At 41.3% G+C, this 21,783-nt stretch overlaps 1 long non-coding RNA gene across 1 annotated transcript; it reads right to left on the bottom strand.

Annotated features, from left to right (window-relative positions):
• Positions 1-16,393: 16,393 nt before the first annotated feature.
• Positions 16,394-17,172, bottom strand: LOC119360620. Its single transcript, XR_005172794.1, has 3 exons — positions 17,152-17,172; positions 16,890-16,946; positions 16,394-16,452 (listed from the first exon to the last, which is right to left on the bottom strand). It is a non-coding gene; the product is annotated as an uncharacterized LOC119360620 (long non-coding RNA).
• Between the last annotated feature and the right edge of the window lie 4,611 nt (positions 17,173-21,783).

Genomic DNA, 21,783 nt, shown 5'->3' on the forward strand with positions numbered 1-21,783 from the left:
GAAGTAATTATTTTCATTCATTTGCGCTCTATATCGATCGGCCTATTTCGTTCATTTCCTAATATCAAGTAACTAATTAATAACTCTCTTGTTCATTTAATTTTCTTTGCCTCGTAGGGTTTGGAGACGGTTCGTAGATACAAAGGTCGGTGAATTCAAAAAGAGCTAGAATTCAAAATGTTAAAGGCTAAGAATGCTGGGGATATTCAGCCACCGGAGACCAATCTATGTGGATACTATGTCTGTGAGATGATCCGGAGATACACCTCTGAGCGGGTTCCGAGTGATACCAATGCTAAGAGGAATAACCTCCGGTGGATGCTTAGTCCAGAAGCTCGCTTCCGACCACTTCAAGAGGAACTAGCTGGATGGTTCAGCAGGGAAGTCCTCCATCCTAAAGGAGAACACTATTACGAGGACGTAGAACTTTATATGCATTAAATCATGTATGGAAACTTGTTCAAAATTGTATATGGTCATCCGATGATATTGAATATATATTGTATATTCCTCTTGAATTCTTTTTGGTTCTAATTTCAAATTTATTTGAAATTGTACATTCATATGCATGTATGTAGTACCGTAGAATATATGAAACTCCTTCAAAATTAAAATAAAGCACAAAAGAAATAAAACAATACAAATTAAACAGAAAACATGTTTAAGGGGGGGGGGGCTAAAACCCTAAACCTGCGGCGGCCTTTAGTCGCGGTTGGCCAGAAGAACCGCGACTAAAGGTCCTCCGCCCCGACGGCCACCTGGCGCCCACGTGGACGGGCCTTTAGTCGCGGTTCTTAAGCAACCGCGACTAAAGGGGGGGGCCTTTAGTCGCGCCCGTTCTGTCGCGGTTGCGCAACCGCGACTAATGGCAGTTGCGAACCGCGACCAAAGGCCCTTTTTCCACCAGTGCTAGTGCCGGCTCTTTACACACTTTTCTTGGCTGATAAAGGAGTTAAAGTTCGGTTCAAAATTTTAGATAGAAATATCTCCACGCAGAGGACATCATCATCTCGCTTTGGAGTTTTACACTGAATTTTTCCACCATGCTTTTGTGTCTGTGAGTGTGTGATTTCAAGAGTGACGCACACGCGCAAGCACACGGCACGCGTTTACAGTGCGGTGAATGTCAATCGGACACATCACTGAAGTAGGCACGGAGGTAACTTTCAAGGGAAGTGCGGGTCCGTCGAAGTTGGAAGGTGCGATCGTTCAGCCAGTCCGCGCCGCTAGCCCCGTCGTGTCGTGTGCTGCTGCTTATTTCTTGCGGTGTTGTTTCTTAGTGTGGAAAGCCTTGTCCTACGTCAAGAATTTCTTCGCTCGTGTCGCAATGTTTTCCAGGGTAACAACACAAGATGGTAGAGACATGAGCCATCTCAATCATTGGTTGATCGGTAGTCCAACACCTATTTGTTTGGATGACGTTTTTGTCGACTGCCGAAGAAACACGGGAACGAAATTCAGAGGGACGGCGAATGCATATTTTGAACAGCTTTTTCCGTGGACGGTCTGCCATCTTTCCGTAAGTTAATGCTTGTTCAGAAGGCTACAATCGTGATTGTTTGGGTCCTGGGAGATACGCTTGATGAGAAAGAGAAATGACGGAGGCCCTACTACGGCAGAGAGCACTACGCCGTTCAGCTATATGGGCCGATAATTAGGCCGCGCTGCGTATACAGGCCTATATACTTCCTGGATCAGAAGGCAAACACGCAACCCAATTTCATGAATAAAAAAAGTCTGCAAATTAAAAAAGGGACATTTACATCTCTGCCCCTAACTCAAACCCAGTACTCAGTTTTGCCCCTAGTTTTCGGGTATGCTCAGTTTGCCCCTCTGCCGTCAGTGCCACTTATAGAAATGCCCCTCCGCTCCGTTTCCGTCCAGTCAAGGTTGTTTGACCGCTAACTTGCCGTCAGTTTGACATATTTGCCCTTCTTTCTTACATGTGGCCCCTCTCTTACCTCTTCGCTTCACTCTCTCTCTGTTCTCTTTCTCTCGCTCGACCCTAACCCTAGCTCTGTCTTCCCCAAATCGCCCCCTCACCTGAACCCTAGCGGCTTCGATCCCCACCATGGAAAACTCCAGATCAATGGCGGGCACGGTGGAGATTCGGTCGACCTGACTCTTTATGCGAGCTGTGCTGCGATTCGGAGCCAACTGCTGCGGATGGAGGTCGACGGTGGTTGCGGCGCTGGCGGCGGCCATGAAGGGAGCACAAATCCGAAGGGGTAAGTGCAGTACTTTCAGATCTGAAGCCTGCTATACGTATTGTAGTTCGTTTTGATTCCTAGTGTTCATCTGCGTTCGTAGTGCTCATTTGGTTCAATTTTTTTCTATTTTTCATTGTCATTCATAGGGTGGACTATATATGTTTGGATTGTAAAATGGAAACAACTCTTCTAGTTCCTGCTGGTACAAAAGCAGGGAACACAGGATTTTCATTTCCTTTGGTAGTGGAGAGCACACTGAAGTTTGTGCAGTTTAGATCTTATATCTATGCTAAATACCCGTGGGGAATACATGATGCAGTTGAATTCAGGTACTGGGATATTGATAGTTCAGTTTGGGTCCCAGTCCAATGTGATGCTGAGTTAGAAAAGGTGTTTAGAAATCATGCTCATTTCCCAGTCAAATTGGAAATCAATGTCATACAAAGAAAAAGAGGATTGACAGACAGCAGGAAGAAAATCACAATCTACTAGTTCTAGAGGTAGGAGCAGAATATCCAGGGGAGAAAAACAAGTGTTAGCAGTCAAAAGAGAGCTTCAGATGCAGGAGAGAGCTCTATGCAGGTTCCAGGAACACCATCAGAGCAAGTGCCTATTTATGCAGGTCCTACTCAGAGCAGAGATTCTGTTGATCCAAATATTGAGGAGGGACTTCCTGATGATTGGCCTACAGATGATGAGGATGAAAGGCTTTTCCCTCAGTTTGTTACAAAACAAAAGGCCAAGAAGACAGATGATGATGGGGATGAAGATTATATTCCACCACCAGAAGGAATGTTTGATGAGCCAGGTGAAGATGAGTTGGAGGAGGACCAGGACATGGGATAGAGTGAGGATTCTGATGATGGAAGGCCAGATGTGCAGTACAACAGAGATGATCCTTCTTTAAAAGAAGGAACTATATTTTCCAGTGCTTTAGACTGTAGGAATGCACTAGCTACATTTTCAATTAAAACTCAGAGTGAGTATGTAGTAGACAAGAGTGATCCTACCAGGTTGACTGTTCATTGTGCTTATAAGAGGTGTAGATGGAGGATGCATGCCTCCTTAATGAGAAATAGCTCATTGTTTCAGGTACAAACAGTAGGTGCATATGTAGTTACATTGCAAATATTTTCCAGTTATTTGTTGTAGCAAGTATGTCTGACATGTAATTGAACTTTCAATATTGCAGGTCAAAGTGAACCAGTCTGCACATACTTGTCCAAGTGTAAGCAGAAGGCAAAGACTAAAGTCAGCTAAGTGCAGATGGGTTGCTGATGCAGTGAAGCATTGGGTTTTAGAGGATTCAGAGGTTGGAGTTACAGAGTTGAAAAAGAACCTGAAGAAAAAATATGGCCTGCAAGTCCCATACATGAGAGTGTTCTATGGAAAGCAGATGGCACTGGACAACATTTATGGTAAGTGGACTGACTCATTTCAATTGTTGTACACTTACAAAGCAGAAGTTGAGAAAGCATCTCCTGGAAGTGTAGTTAACATTGACAAGCACACTGTAGAGTACAAAATAGCTGGAAAAACTAGACAGAAAGAGTGCTTTAGAAGAGTGTTTGTTTCTTTCAAAGCATGCTGGCAAGGTTTTTTAGATGGATGTAGGCCCTATCTTGCAGTAGATGGCACAACACTGAATGGCAGATATAAAGGCCAACTTGTGAGTGCATGTGCAGTGGATGCTTGCAATTGGATCTTCCCAGTAGCAATTGGAGTTGTTGAGTCTGAAAATACAGATAGTTGGACATGGTTTTTCCAGAATTTAAAAGAACTAATAGGACATCCACCAGGTCTTGTCATCCACACAGATGCATGCAAAGGACTAGAGACTGCTGTTGAAGATGTATTCACTGGAGTTGAGCACAGGGAATGCATGAGGCATTTGGCAGCTAATTTTTCCAAAAAATTTAGAGGAAAGTTTTTTGATGATAATTCGTGGCCTTGTTCATTGACATATAGCATGAAAAAACACAATTATCATCTTAGACAGCTACACAGCAAACCTGATGTGAAAGAGTACCTAGAAGAGCATCATAGCAAACTATGGGCCAGGGCCTTGTTCAATGAAATATGCAAAGTTGATTATGTCAATAACAATTTAGCTGAGTCATTCAATTCCAAAATTAAGAAGTGGAAGGGGATACACATTGTGGACTTGCTTGACAAAATTAGGCAGTTCATAATGGAAAAGTTTGACTTGAGACAGCAGATTGCAGCTGGGACATACAATGGGCACATCATAATCCCAAAAATCATGATTATGCTTCATGCAAAATCAAAAGACATTGATATGTCCATAGTGAAAAGAAGCACATTAGAGGCAGAGATTACTGCAATTGACAAGGAAAAAAGAGAGTGGAGATATCCTGTTAATTTGCAAACACATACTTGTAGTTGTAGAAAGTGGCAAATAACAGGACAACCATGCATACATGCATTGTACTTTATCACTTCAATGAGAGGTCCAGTTAGTGAGATTGATCAGTATGTTCATGAGTATTTCTCTATGGCAAAATTCAAGGCTACTTATGCTGATAATCTGCCACTTCTGGAGGGCAAGCAACAATGGGATGTTGTAGACCCAGGATTTAAACTGAGTGCTCCATTGCAAAATAGGCCACCTGGTAGACCTAGGAAGACAAGAATTAGGGCTAAATCAGAGGGAAAAGGACTTGGAGGAAGAAAGAATAAGTGTTCAAGATGTGGGAAGCTTGGGCACAAAGGCAGCCACTGCAAAGAGTCCATTGACCCTGCATTTGGAGAGGAAGAACATTGGGGTGCTGATAATGCCAATGATGAACCTCTGGCTACTATGGCAGATGCTGCTACTGATGATGTAAATGCAGATGCTGCTACTGATGATGCTACTAATGAAACTATGGCAGATGCTGCTACTGATGATGCAAATGCAGATGCAAGTGATGAAGATGCTGCAAATGCAAATGCAACTGCTGGAGATGATGTAAGTGAAAAAATGGCAGGTGCTGGAGATGCTGCTAATGCAAATGCAACTTCTACAGATGCAACAACAGTCAGTAGTGCAGTTAGGTACTTTTTTGGTTTATTTTTGAAGTTATTTCCTAAATTCTTCAATGTTTGCTAACTGGCCTCTCCCATTTATTTGTGAATTTGCAACCCAAGAAAGAACTACAAAAGACCAGCTGAGAGGGGACAATCACCACATAAGAAGAAGTTCAAAATTGCAGAAGAGGACATTATAGGTTCTGTCACTGGAAGCAATAATCCTACCAGTTCTTCTACTCCAAACAAGGCTGTGAGCAAAACTGTGAGCACCAGGAGGAGTTCTAGGCTCTCTTCAAACCCAGCTTGCAATACTAGGAGCAAGAAGAACAAGTAGATGTGGTAGTACTTGTAATGCTGTGAAAATTTGTTGTGGGTGTACTAGATTTGAAGTTTGTTGTGGCACAATGCTGTGAACTCTTTTATGTCTCAGTGTGATCATGTCCTATGTTTAGGCCAATTCCAAGTGTGCCCATTTAACTGTCATTTTTGTCACATTACTACTGCACTGTCACATTAGTACATTGCTACAAAATGGAACACAATATACTCAAAATAGCAAACTCATTTCCAGTTAAAACTTGTCACATTACACTAGATGAAACTCATTTCCAATGTGCTTTGGAACAAATACAACTAATTAAGATAGCTCACACAACAATACATTACATTTCATTACATACCATAATCCAGCTAGTATGGAATCTTAAACCACTCAGAAAAAACTGATGCCAAAATGCTAATGCAAATTACTATGAGAAATCCCCATGTTTGCATAAGTTCATTTCTCTTCTTGATCTTCAACTTGAGTTTCTTGTTCTTCTCTATTAAGTACATCAACCTCCTCTCCAAATGATGGGACTTTAGCCAGCTTTTCTCCAATCCAGCATGAAGTTCCTCAAATGCACGAGCAACACAATCTGTGGGAGGGGGATCAATCCAAACTACCCAGTCGCATTCATCAGGGAGCTACAGAATTAATCTTACATTAAACAACAAAAAATTGGCAAATAATGTCAGCAAAATGAGAGGACAGACAGAGTGGGAATGAGAGTTAATCTTACATCTAGGGGGCAGCCTAAGAATCTTCTTCCTGTGCTTGCACCTCCCCAGGCGACGTGACGAGCGGGGATGAGACCGTGCCCTGCGCACCGCCGCGTCGTGCTCATCTCCAGCCCAGAGAATGACGGATGGGGGAGGTAGAACTCGGATTGAAACTGAACAATCCCAACACCATCGACCTAAACACAGGAAATCCCCAATCTGATGAACCCTAATTGGGACAGAAATACCCCAGATCGATCCACCGATGAGCCACACTTACCTCGCAAGTCACCGATGAGCTCGACGTGGACATGTCGCCGCCCTCCAAATCGACCCACCGTCGGCCTCTGAATCTTGCTGCGGTCGCTCTCTCCCCTCTCCAAATCGAGCCGTCGAGAGGTTGAAGAAGAACAGAGAGAGAGTGAAGCGAAGAGGTAAGAGAGGGGCCACATGTAAGAAAGAAGGGCAAATATGTCAAACTGACGGCAAGTTAGCGGTTAAACAGCCTTGACTGGACGGAAACGGAGCGGAGGGGCATTTCTATAAGTGGCACTGACGGCAGAGGGGCAAAACTGAGCATACCCGAAAACTAGGGGCAAAACTGAGTAGTGGGTTCGAGTTAGGGGCAGAACTGGAATTGGCCCATTAAAAAATGTTACCAAATTTCAAGATTTTCTTACGAGAAAATAGCAGGAGAGACTCCTACCGTGTTATATATCTTTATCTTTACCTAATAATAAGCAAAGTGGATTGTGATATATACCAAACGTTCGTACCTACAGAAAAGGTCCGAACGATCTCACCTTCATGAGGCCGAGTGCGCGTAGCGCGCGAGGCCGAGCCGTCGAGCGGAGGCAATCGCGAGGCCCATCTTAGCGCCCCTCACGTGACCCTGGCCCAAAACCATCACGGACCACCTCCTCCCCCTAAAACCCAACTTTCTTACCTCCACAACAAGAAAACGCAACACACACTCTCCATCGACCCTCCTCTTCCTATTCCTCTCTCCCTAGCGACGAACTCAACCATTCATCCCGTCTCCTACCCCCACCCCTCCCCCCCCCGCCACCGATTTGACCCAGCAATTGCATCACAAAACATGCAATACACTTGAGGAAACTGAAGTTACCACCGGATCTCGACTTGATCTACCACCGGGGACACAAGAACTCACCAAGCGTCCAGAATCCAGCAAAAATCTTCGCAAAATCATGCAGAAACGCTTGGGGGGCTCAAGTTACCACCCGATCTCGACTTGATCTACCACAAGGGACACCAGAACTTACCAGGCATCCAGAATCCAACAAGAATCCAGGTGGATCAGGTACATCTAAGCACTCCCTACTGTATCTGAATTCCATTTCAGTTCAACCCAAAAAAGCCCCATGAAAAAAGGAAGAAAAAATTGCCATTTTTTCCTAATTTATTGTACTATGTGCATAGAAGCTAGCATGACAGAATACATGAGTTATCAGGGCATATGCAAAGATTTTTTCTTGAAGAAAGACAACTCCTTTTCAACTTATTGCACAAAAACAGTGAAATTAGGCTAAAAAAATACTTTTTGTATGTAAAATAGGAAGTCACAACACCATAACAGAATCCACTCTTGTTACAATTAGGCTATAATTGTTGTGTAGAGAAAGCTACCACATTTTTTCATACAAAAGCTATCATCAGTATTGTCATCTGTTACCATGCCATCATGGTGCATCTATGCAAAAAGTTACCATAAAAAAAACTTGAACTAATTTTTGAAGCAGGGAATGGTGTGCCGAGTAGAGTAGAGTCCCGAATGAGTAACAAATTGTTACCTGCAGAAAAAATGATAATATCCATGTCAACTCAAAAAGAATCACAAAAAAGTACAAAAATATAGCATGCACCATGTGCAAAAATGTGATTGATGTATGTAAACAGCAGTGTTATTTTCAGTTGTCTCACATATGCTATTAACATGTGTAAGCAGGTGCTTCAACAACATGTCGAAAAACCATGGATATAACACAAATGCCACAAATAGTGCTGGACAAGAGAAACAACATGATGATGATGCACGTACGACTAGCTTTGGTTCTGGTAGGTGGAAACTTACTTACAAAAGTGTCGCACTATATGTTTATGTTGGAAGCAGAATGTTATCATCACATCATACTACAAGTTACCACACTTGTTCAATACAATTTACCACCAAACAATGATAAATCATGTTATGACAAAACATTTCATGTGAAAAACATGCAGGTGCTCCACCTACATCTAACCAGAGGATCCATGAGCCAAGCAAGGAAGCAAGTTCTAGCGTTGGGGGAGAAGAAAGGTTCTTTGATGTGTCGCTCAGCGAGCCAGCAAGTCCAGAAACAGGAGCGCTCAACGCTGATCAAGGAGGAGTTAACACCGAGGCATACTCCACACCTAAGGCTCCTGATACAACAATAAAGTTTGAAAGTTTTGAGGAGATTGTTGCTCAGTACAAGCTATATGCACTCAGAAATGGATTTAGGACAAGGATAGAATACTCGAGAACACTGAAGGACAACACAGTGAGCAGAGCACTACTGGTGTGTGGGAAAGGCGGCAAGCCAAAGAAGAAGAAGTAGGAGGTGCAGGATGTACTGAACCCAGAAGGCATCGTGAAGAAGAGAAAAAGGCGTAAGGTTAAGAGGACCGAGTGTCCAGCCCTCCTTTACCTTACGCACAAGGATGCATGGTGGAGAGTCGAACACTTTGATGACAACCACAACCATCCACTGATAAGAAAGCCATCTCTGACAAAATTTCTAGCCTCACATAGGAACATTCCTAAAGACGAGCAAGATTTCTTACGGATTCTACATGAATGCAACATAGACACCGCAAGGAAAATGCAACTAATTTCGTGGTTCTATGGTGATGCTGAGAATGTACCATACACAACACAGGACCTTGTGAATCAGCGAGCCAAGTTTCACAAGGAGTACCGTAATGCAGACGTGGGGAGCACAATTGCATACTTTGAGGAGCTCAGGGCAAAGGATCCAGATTTCTATTGGAGAATGAAACTTGATGATGAAGACAGGGTGGAAAATGTGTTCTGGATAGATGGTGCATGATGTAGGGCATACACAAAATACAATGACATTGTGTCTTTCGACAAAACATACATGACTAATATGTACAAGATGCCGTGTGCCCCCTTCATTGGCATTAACAACCACATGCAATCAATCCAATTCGGTTGTGGTTTCATACGAAACAAACTGACTAACAACTTTGTGTGGCTGTTTAACACATTCTTGCATGCGATGGGTGGAGTTGCACCAAAGAACATAATCACAAATCAAGACTTTGCCATGAGGAATGCTATTGACGAGGTGTTCATCGGGATAGTACACAGAAACTGCAGATGGCACATTATGAAGAAAGCACAGGAGAAGCTTGGGAGGTTAATGGCCGATGATGAACCACTGAACAAAGCATTCAAAGATTGTGTTGACAACAGCTTGAATGGTATTGTATTTTCACACAACACACTCCACTCATATTGCCGCAAACTACATAATTGTGCCACGATATCCAATGTTACCATGCTAAATTATAATAAATTATGACCAACATGACACATTTTTCCCACGTTGATAAAAATAAGGTTTCATGTGAAAAACTGGACTGTTGTGAAAGAGTTACCAGTACTCATGTCCTTAAGTGACCGTGACCACTTTACCATGTTTGCCATGTAGTTATAGTTCCCAAAATCTGCATCGACTACAACCACCTAGTGTTGCATGAAGGAAGTTATCATGATAAGTGCATCAAAAGTTATCATGATATGTGTAGTTGACTTACCATCTTTTTCACTTTTACATGGAGTGGAAGAGTTATATGAGATTGGGTCACATATAACTATGTAGTTGAGTTGTGTTAAATATATCATAACTATTTGCATTGGGGGAGTTCCACATTCTGCATGAACCAGAACCACATACTGTCCCCTGAAGCAAGTTATCATGTTAAGTGTATTAGAATTACCATGAGGTATGCACTGAAATTACCACATACTGTCCCCTGAAGCAAGTTATCATGTTAAGTGTATTAGAATTACCATGAGGTGTGCACTCAAAATACCATCTACTTGATTTTTGAACACCGTTGAGGAGTTTGAGGGAAAATGGTGGAAGATGCTGGACGATCATGGGCAAACGGACAATGAGCATTTCCACTGGTTGTGGGAAAACAGGGAATGCTGGGTCCCGGTGTACTACATGCATGACTTCTTCCCATTCTTGCAGACAACGACAAGGGGCGAGGGATTCAACGCTATGTTGAAGAAGTACGTCAACCCAAATAACTCGCTAGTGGAATTTGCAAAACAATACACTACAATACAGGAGAAGGTGATGGTGAGCGTGTCAAAAGAGCACCTGGAAACAATGTACAAAGAGGTGAAAACATACTCCTTCAACCCACTCGAGTTACAGGTGCAGGGCCTCTACATGCATAATCTTTTCACCAAATTCCAGATGGAGATGAAGGTGAAAGCTGGCTACAGAAGTGACACGTGGCAAGATGGGTCATTCAAGGTTGGCTCAGTCAGAGGAATCATACCAAAATATGGGGATAGGGAATACCATGTGCAAGCAAACAAGGATGAAGGGACATATTCATGCACTTGCTGCAAGTTTGAGCATGATGGTATACTCTGCGCACATGTGTTACGAGTGATGGACCGAATCGGGGTGTACGAGATACCTGAGAAGTATATTCTAAAGAGGTGGACTTGGGATCAAGAGGAAGATCTAATCAAACCTGATTTTGAACAACCAACAATTAGTAAGAGCATGCTAGAGGAGGGAAAAAGCGTCATGCGATATACATCAATGCTAAGGGACTTCAAGGCAACAACCAAGGACGCTTGCCTCACAGATGATGGGGCCGGGGTGGCCAAGAAGCACCTATATGCTTTCAAGGAAGAAATGGACATGCTAACAAAAAGCCAACGTAAGAAGGCCAGAAAGGACAAGGAAGAAGCTAGAGGATCATTCCAATCACAACAAGATCCACGTTCTATTCCAGTGGTCGCAACAAGTGAAGCTGTCCATGTTGAACAACAAACAAGCATACCTAACATGGACAACCAAAACATGGGACAAACAAGCATCCCTGTGACAATACAAGCTAGCGCCAACATGCCAGCCGCTGCATCCCATTCCTCGAACACAAAAATGATACTAGACCCTCTGAACACTGTCACGAAAGGGCGGCCGAAAACAAAGAAGCATCAACATTCATTTGACATTGCAAAACCATCAAAACAAAGAAAGTGCAGTGTCTGTGGCAGCGTGCACCACGACAAGCGCACGTGCACGTCACCTCTAGCAAGATGAATGAAAGAGAAAACAAGATCGTCGCTACAAAATGATTGGACAAGAAACTTATCTTCATTTGTTTTGCTGATTGTTATCAGTGCAAAAATGTAATACGAATTATAGCACCTATATTTATGTAAGTTATCAGCACATTTGTGGGCTAAAGTTTTAAGTATTTTGTGGTGGAAGTTATCGTAAACATATTGGGTTAGTTATTTGTGGGTTATCCTTAGTTTCCTATATGTTTTACATGTGTCATTTCGCTACAATGAGTTTTCAACACTATCTGCAATCGAAAAAAGTTATTCCATCTATTTTTTGGAAAGCTATTAGCTTGTATTCATACTAGTTATCAGCAACACAAAATGCAAGTTACCAGATAAATTGTGATCACATTATTTCATGACCCAAAAAAGAATGAGAGAACCAACTAGTTATCAGACTATTAATGAAAGAAAATAGCAGTCACGTAAGGTATATGTTACCATATGGTACTGAATTTCTTCTATGTGTGATGACAAGACACAAAAAAAACAACCATTGTGCCAACAAAGAAAATGCTAAACTACTTCTTTTGAGTAGTTAACATCAATTTAAGACCAGCACTGAAAAATGCTATCACAAACGAAAAAAGAAGAAGATGATGACAGTTGATACCTCACGAACTGTTGCCAAACAAATGATAGCGCCACTCTTTGCATCTGTTTTGAGTGTGATTTAGCCACCTCGATGTCAAAAAATTTCGGAGTGCCGGTACTTGCTCATGGGTGAAGGCAGGAATAATTTTCCCATTCCACAGCTCCAAAGACATGAGAGCGAAGTAGCCACAATCAATGCTAAAAACAGTGTGTGTGTATGAGTACATAAAACATGATATCTAACAAATGGGGCTACATCTAAAATAGGGAACACAGATAAACAACTAACACGTTCTCTTATTTAAAAACATCAATATACACGAGTTCATAATCTTGAATTTGCTTGTGCGAGTCCTTGTATGAAATCAACCAAGCCTTCTTTATAGCATTCATATACCTTGTTGCATGCTCAATTAAAGATGGACTATCTTCTTCATGCAACGAATCCAGCACCTCAAATCGTTTCGCCTTAAGATTCAACGACAATACATACCAATGACCGTCATCTGGTCCCGGTCCCAACTTTTGCAAGGCAGGGAATAGAAGCTACAATAATCATAGCAGTAACAAAAAAGAGGGAGCTATATTTAAATACAGGGAACAAAAGAAAAAGTTATCATGGCAGAAGAAACAATTAACCAGAAACTGAGTGCTAAAGTTACCATGCAAAACAATCTAAGTTGTCATACCACGGAAACTTAATTAAAGAAAGAATATGGATGCTGAAGCTAACACTAAAACAGAAAATTAATCAGGCGTTGGATGCTCAATTTACCAGCAAAAGAAAAATGAATTATCATACAAGACTATGTATAATGAAGTTATCATGAAAAAAAGGCAATGTAAAAATAAAAAAAGTGTAGACAATAGATATTAAAGGTGTAGAGTGGCAAGAAAACCTAGAAAGTACCTCATTTTGATGGCTCAGAATGTAGTGCTGGTCCCGTCAGAAATGACGAAGTACAATTTTACAGTTGAAGTCTCCAATAAGCAGATAAACGGACAACACCCAAGGGAATATAATCTTGTTTGGCATTTCCAAGTATTGAAGAACACGAACATGCAACTCAATAATACTGGTTGAAACATGCCCCGTTTCTCTCACACAATTAGCAAGCTCGCCGGGTGTGACCCACCTCCCATCAATGTTGATTACCCTGACGCTGCAATACCAGGGGGAAGCGTCTAAAAAACAAATGGAATGGCAAAAAATGCATGAAAAACTAAGAAAGGGTCGTTTATTACTCCTTAATCTTGGAGTTTGAATTAGTTGTGTGCTTGATAAATTCAGCGTAAACAACCTCTTCATCTTCGCTGGCGATGAGGTCCGAATATGGCGGCAGCAGGTATTGTGATGGGAGGGTAACCCTAACTTTCTGAATTAGTGATCTAGGTGTGGCACTGGGTTGCATACGCTCTTTGGGTTGGGGTAAGTGTGGTGTAACAAATGTGGGGTTTTGACAATTCTCTGCAACACAATATGAAAGGCTTAGCAAGGATTGGTGATGATAAAAGAGGTTAAACAATCTAAAGGCTTTCAACCAAAAGTGGTAGATCATAAGTTATCAGTCTGTTTGTGAATAATTTATCAGCATTCTGGACAGAAGTTATCAGCAGGCATTGATATGGTAGATCAGTATGTTTATAAGTGGTAGATCATAAATTTGGACAGTACTTATCAGCAGACATTGATAAAAGAGGTTAAACAATCTTAAGGGTTTCAACGAAAAAGTGATAGATCAGAAGTTATCAGTATGTTTGTGAACAATTTATCAGCAGTTTGGACAGAAGTTATCAGCAGACATTGATATGGTACGTCACAACTTTGGCATCTCAAATTAACAAAAAATGATTACCTCCTTGGACAACAGCTTTTCCTTTGGCTGATGGGTTGTTATGTTCAAATTCTTCCCACCACATAAGTACTTCATCATCGTCAAGTTTGACGTCGTACACCCGAACACGATGGTCTTTTAACATAAAAAAATAGGTAAGATTAGGCGCATGAGAAAAGGATATTAATGATAAAACAAACCAAAAAATGCATTATACAGAAAATAACACTCATGAACTTCATGGATAAGTACCATCATAACAACAAGGGAGGGGGTGTTGTCAGTGCTTTAGTGGGAGAACTAAAAATTACGATATAATAGAAAGTTATCAAGATATAACAATCAAATTTACAAGCATAATAATAATAACATGTCAGCACACTGAAAAACAAGGGGTTGTTGCCAAAAATATGTATTGGGCAAGATAACGTTGGGATAGAGTAATAGTTACCAGTACAATCCAATGGATGTCACCAGCAAAAAAGTAATGACATTTATCAGGACGTCATTCTTCATGCAAAAACAAGATGAATTATCAGCACAACAAACGGACTTTTGTGAAAACCTTATCGGGTAAGATAATATGTGGTTAGAGTCAAAGTTATCATGCCAAAACAATTGCATTTATTAGGACATCACTTGTTCAGGCAAAAACAAGAAAAAATGTTCAAAAATTTGTTATTGACCGTGACCAGAAAAAAATGCAGAAGATGTCATGCAAAAAAAACTGGTTAGCTTAGATCACCATAGAACATGGTCCAAGAAAGGGTAGTGGAGCATGTTGCCAGAGTAGTGAGAGGTGTTACCACCGTATAGCAAATCAAGTTACCAGGTAGTTAGAAGGTATGTTATCAGGTGGGAGAAGGGGATGTTATATTATGCAAACAACACACAATCATGTTGTCATGGGAGGTAAAAAAATACATTGTAACCAGTAATCACAAACAGGTGGACACACATACAAAAAATAATACAAAAGAAATAATACAAAAGCACAACACACAAATTATGGTGAACGAGAATCACAAATGATTCATTTCACATAACACAAAAACATAAAGAGTCATATTACATTCATCCACACACGCACACAGACATAGGGAAAAGGAAAAAAACTGACTTAAATACGGAAGAAAGCACATAAAAACAGTTAAAAAGGTCTTCGATTAAGTGCCTCCATCATTCACTCGTTGCTGTGAAGCGAAGACGCAAAAAGGTCTTCACTTACCGGAGTTGGCAGGCAGGGCCCAAGCTACCGGTTTAACGTCAATGCCCTCAACATTCTCTGCAGCAGTAGAGGCAGGCGCTAGGATCGCGTCTGAATCAGCTAATGTTGTAGCTGTTGCATGTGGTACTTCTGCTGCTTGTGGTGCGGCTACTGATTCTAGCACTTCTGTTGCTTGTGGTGCTCCTACTCCTGTTTGTGGTGCAGGAGGTGATTCAGGAATACCCTGAACCATAGCTGCCACTGGTGGAGCCACTGGTGGATCTTCAGGCGTCACACCAAAAATGGAGCTAAGTCCGAGAGAGCAGCTTGGTGGGGTGAAATCACCATCAACTCTAACTACAACATCATCACCTGCAGCTTCTGGAGTGACAACAACGTCTTCAGCTTGAACTAGATGATGCAATTGGACATTCTGGGAATCACCCGGAACTTGAAGTTCAACAGTTTCATCTTGAGCATCAGAATTGACAGCTGGGACTGCAGTATACAAGTACACTTACCATCAGAAATATACTATAGTTACCATCATAAAAAAGTAAGAGTTACCACCAGAAAAATGATATAGTTACCATCAAAATAGTCCATACCTGGAGCTGTTTTTCCCGCGTCAACACCAGTTACTACAACAGCCACTCCGGCTTCAGGGGGCACGGACACTTGGGCAGCTTCGGTGACGGGTTCAGTAACATGTTGAGCTGCATCAAATGAGAGGACAAAAAAAAGTTATCACATTGAACAAACTAGATATGTATGTTTAACATCAGACTATTTATCATTCAATGCATACCAGTGTCCACGACAGGAGTTTCATGAGCATGAATTTCATCATTAACAACTGCACTGGCAAGCTCTTCAACAACAACAATGACGATGGCCACTGTAGCCAGTTGTTCTACAGATTCAGCAGCATCAGATGCAACTTCGGGGGCAGCTGCTGCTTCGACGGACGCTGGCGAAGAGCCCATCACAATAGGTTGTGAAATGACAATAGGAGACGTCAACGTGGGCTGATCTTCAAGATCCACAACCTATATCGGTTGTGAAGATGCTGCTCTTAGTCGAGGAGAAGACCTAGTCTTGGTAAACCGCACCTTTTTAGCGGCATTAATTCCACTTGACTTCCTGCAAAAAAAAGCAAAGTTGTGAGATGTAGTGTTAAAATGAACAGACACAGATAGCTATTTATAAGAAGTAGCATGTGTGAATCCTAAAAAAAAGTTACCATATAAAAAGAGCGTAGATGCATAGAAACAAGGAGACAGTTACAGGTTATCATTGTAATACTACTAAAATTACCAGACAAAACAGTTCAAAACTACCATGCAAAAATAATAATGAAAATCTGCAACATATTTTTTAACAAAAGATAATCACGACGAATAATGAACCAGCTAAAAATATACTACACGGATGTATATACTGTACAAAAGGGCACCTAATTATAAGAAGTAGTAAGTATGTAATCTAAAAAAAGAAACTGGAATTCTTGATATATTATGCAACAGGAAATGAATATAAAAATACAAAAAAAAGAAATACCAATTGGTCTAACAGATTACCTAGATTTTGGGATACTGGATGACGCCTCAAGTGTACCAACTTGTTTGCAGGGTGCCCTAAAAAAGTAAAATGAAGTAGTGAACAAAGAGGTTGCACCAGTAGTTTAGAACCAAACAAAACGAAGATGTGTATAAGACAAAAAAGGTGCAAGTTATCAGAGGGGTACTACTGAAGTTATCACATAAAATCAGTTGAAGCTACCATGCAGTGTTAGAAACTGAAGAAATACAAGAAGTAGAAAAATACAAAAGGATATTTCACCTGCGTGGAACCTGTTTAGTACGAGTTGAGGGTCGAATGATCTCACCGGTGCCCTTGTCAGCCACACGGATCCCAAGCTCTTCTACAACAACTTTCATGACAGATAAATGAATGTCCCTTTCTGACAGCTGGATAGGCTCAGGTGGCAAAGCAGAACGGGGTGGAGATGGTAGCTTCAACTTCTTGCGCCTCCGCATGTAAGCCAATTTTTTTGGCAAGATGGACACCGCATCTTTTAACAGAAGATTCAGTGGCAAAATCAAACTGCGTGTCTGTCATATCACGCTGGCTGAGCACGCCATCCCCTGAGCTGCTTGACACCGTGTTAGAAGTACCAGTGAGCAAGATCTGGGACTCAATAACAGGTTCATCACCCGCACGGTCAGATAAGCCTTCGACATTTCCTGCTACACTGTCACGCGCTTCAGCGTTTGCATCACTTGATTGAGTTGGGTCCACATTTCCTGCTACACTATCAGGTATGCCTTCAACATTTTCTGTTATAATGTCACGCACTTCAGCGTTTGCATCGCCTGAGTGAGTTATATCCACATCCGCTGCCCCGCTGCCAGAGGCCACATTCTCTACCCCGCTGCGGGAAGAAGAACCATGATACAAAACCTTAAAGTCATCATCATCATCATCAGATCGGTCCCCATCGTTTTCATCCGTATCACGGTCAGTATCAGACTCATCCATATTTTTCTTGCCAGGGCTCTCCGATTGACAGGTACGGCATGCAGGAGATGGCTTTGCCATATTCCGGGTAGCAGAAGAAATCGCCCTAAGATCAGTGTCTAGTCGACGAGACACATGTGAACAGCCATCATCATCAAGTGAGACGAACCCTTGCACAAGATCGCCAAGAAGGCCAACCAAGCCAGATGAAAACCGACCCACGAGCTCAGAAGCCTTTGCAAGTTTCTACTCATTAATAACAATCGGAAGAGACAAAAAGGGAGACTTTTAGTTACCAGACATTATTTTTAGATGCAAACAATAATACACAAAAACAGACAAAACAAGAGATCATAAGAGAATTAAAAGAATAGACAGGATTTCCATACTCAAGTTATCATGTGAGTGCAACAGAAAGTATCAAACAAGTACAACACAAGTTATCAGCAGTTAAAAAAATAAAAATTAGATCGGTAAAACATGAGTTATCGGGCAAAACAGACACAAATTACCATGTGTATGCAACAAAAGTTACCATCATAAAAAATAAAATAAAAATAGCAATGAAAAATATATTTTAGATGTGTAATACAAAAACACTTATAAGGTTGCATAGTCATTAGTTACCATTAAAAAATGTATCAACAGCAAAGAAAAAGGCTACAAAATACCAGAATACATATAAACAAAAAAAGCATACCTCTTCACTGCAATTTGGTGGGACATGCACACGCATGAACTTCCCAAGACCTTGTAAATCGCCAAACAAGCAGAAATCAACGCCAAACTGGGTTTCAACTGGTGATTAGTTGAGAATGAAAATGAGTAAAGAAAAGTATAAAGAACAAATGCATTTGCAGTAAGTACATGAACTGATTAGAAGGAAAAGAAAAACAAAGTTACCGGTAGTTTGCCATAAGAAATTCCGTCCGCTTGGACATCCATGCTAAGCAATTCAGATATCTTCTCTGTTGTCCAAACATTGATAGCAAACGCACCATCAGGCAATGAGATACCAATACCAGTAAGATCGATAGCATCAATGTATAGAAGCTGGTAAAAAGAGTCATTGTTGTCAGAAATACACAACTAGACAGTAGGAAAAAAAAGCACCATCGGTTACATTGTAGAAAAGAAGACACCCCTTTGTAGGCCTCCCCTTCAAAAGTGCCTTATGGAGCTCATCAGCAATGAACTTGGACCAGTTCAAGTCCTTGACTCTATTAATGTTTTGCTGAAAAAACAAGGAAGTAAATGAACAAAAAACCTACATGATATAAAGCAATACAATTACCATGTAAACATGATGCAAGTTATCAGCCACGTAGCATAAGTTATCAGTACTTACCAGCACACCATACCATCTAGGGCTAATCTGGTTGGATGTAGTAGGAGCAATGACAGTATTGCCAGCAAGCATAAGCCACATCCGCTTGAACTTCTCATCATAATTGACAGAACTTGTTATGAGATCAAGGACATCAGCCATCTTCGGTGTGTGACCAAGCTCACCAAACATCTCAATCCCTAACTCAATATCAGCTTATGTGGGCATACTATAAGGGACATCATTCCCACCACGGGGCACACCCATCACACGATGAACCGACTCTTCGTTAATAGGGATCCTCCAATGCCCCGGAACAACCACTTCACGAGAGTTTGGCTCGTATAACCCAGCAAGCCATTCACTAAGAAAACTGAAAGAGGTGGTTGCACTTGATCTCTCAAAGGCTTTTAAAGTCCATTTCATCGATAGCATTTTTCCTACCATCAGACAGATCTTTACACGCAGCCAGAAGTGAGTTAGGCGAAGCCCTGTTCCGAGGTGGAGGGCGCTTCAGAATTTTTGAAGAACACCCTCATGGCCATCACCACAACATTTGCACTTCCTTGGCATCGTGCCCCTGAAAAACAAAACAATATTAAAGGACTGACAAGTAAGGAGTTACAAAAGGTGAATTGGAAGACACAACAACCAATGAGATAACAAAACAAAATGTCTGGTATCTTGTATGAATGAGACTGATAGCCAGAACTTAACAGCCATGATAACTTTCTTAAAATGTCATTGAAAATAGATACCGAGCTTTCTTAGAATGTCATTGAAAATAGATACTAAGACATATGGGTGATTTGAAAATGCAGATACAGTAATTAAAATGGCAACAACATAACAATTCAAGTGCTAGTTTGAAGTAATAAGACATGGCAAAAATCAAAACAGAATGCTAGATATAAAACAAGTGGACCACGGAGGGGTTGCAGGGTAACCGCTAACAAAAATCAATGGTAATGACAAGCAAAAAAGGACTTGGAAAAAACATTACGCAATAAGTTGTATCTGAAGCATGTGCTAGCATGAATTTCGTGGTAACACTTAACAATTCCGATGGTAACTTTAGTGAACGAGTCCTGATAGATGTGCACCGACCACAATTTATAGTTACAATGTGAATCTAAACAAGCCGCACCTCGCACAATACAACATCACAGATCTGCATCCGAAAACACATCAGGGAGGGGGTTGGATACAGAGTTCACATCCACATTCCAAAAATTCGTTAAAAATGGAAGGAACCATGCGCCGATCAGACTCATACAAACCACCCACCGTCAAAATCGGTCTTCAACCACCTATTTCATCGTCATCTATGCCTAATCCACAACTTATCCCCCTCCCCCCCGTACGACCTAGAATGGAAACGGATGAACTCACATATGCACTCACAACTCAATCAAAACTCGATGAAACAGGTCGTTGCAACATCAAAATCAACTATGGCGCTCTCATCCACGGAACCCCAGGCTTTACCCAACGACGAAAACACAACGGGGGGGGGGGGAGGAAATCTCACCGGAACAAGTCGCCGCCGACCACCTCAGAAACAACCAGCGCCCGTCCGCACAATATCTGCAGAAACTCGAGCGATTTGGAGTGGACTCGCTCGGAGGAAGAGGAAGAGGAGAAGTCATGGCGGAGTGGGAGGAGTGGGGCGGAGTGGAGCGAGAGCCGTTGCAGTTCGGGAGAAGAAGAGAGGGGATCGTGGGCGAGGGAAGTGGAGATTGGAGGAAGCCGCGGCGGGCGGGGCCACTTGACAGAGGGAGAAAGGGGCGCGAGAGACGCTAAGATGCAACGACGATATTCACTCGCGACGACAGAGACACATCTTGACGGCTACAGGATCGTTCAGACATTTTTCCAATTCCAGAATGTTCGGTCGTTACATTTGTCGTGGGTTTCTTTCGTCCGTCTTGGCATTTTTTTAGAAAAGTCCCTCTATATCAGAGAATTCAACCCGCAGTCCTGTTTTAAGTTAAAACGAATCGTTTTTTCATATTTTACACAAAAGTCCTTGTGTTTTGTTGAAATCAACCCGCAGTCCGAATTTAAGTCACATCCGAATCCTTATTTTACATTTTTCGACCCCCCCCCCCCGATATTTTAGGTAATTCATATGTGGATCATATTTAAATCAAACAATGTTTTTTTAAATCATCCATATCTTTTAAACCGTAACTCCGATTTGAACATGTTATATATGAAATTTGATTAGAAAAATATGTAGAATATGAATATGAGATTATTTTCACCTGTTAAGTATTGTAAATATTATTTGGAATATATTTAAGTCAAATAAATGATTTTCTAAATTATCCATATCTTTTACTTTGATTTTAACATATTATATATGAAATTTTATTAGAAAAATATGTGGAATCTAAATATGATGTTAATTTTACCTGTAAGTATTTTTAAAGTATCGTTTTGGGAGCAAACTTATAATTTATAGCGTAAGATCCGTTTTCCTTTCATACTGGCGGCGACCCGGATTGCAAATAAACACCCCACTATAAAAATATAGGGAAAAGAAAACATCGATAACTACACATGCATACCTTTGAAAAATTTCGCAGGCGAAAACAACAGATTTCTCATCGCGAGACTGAGAG

The sequence above is a fragment of the Triticum dicoccoides genome, chromosome 2B (assembly GCF_002162155.2).
Source record: "Triticum dicoccoides isolate Atlit2015 ecotype Zavitan chromosome 2B, WEW_v2.0, whole genome shotgun sequence".
In the NCBI taxonomy this organism is placed as follows: Eukaryota; Viridiplantae; Streptophyta; class Magnoliopsida; order Poales; family Poaceae; genus Triticum; species Triticum dicoccoides.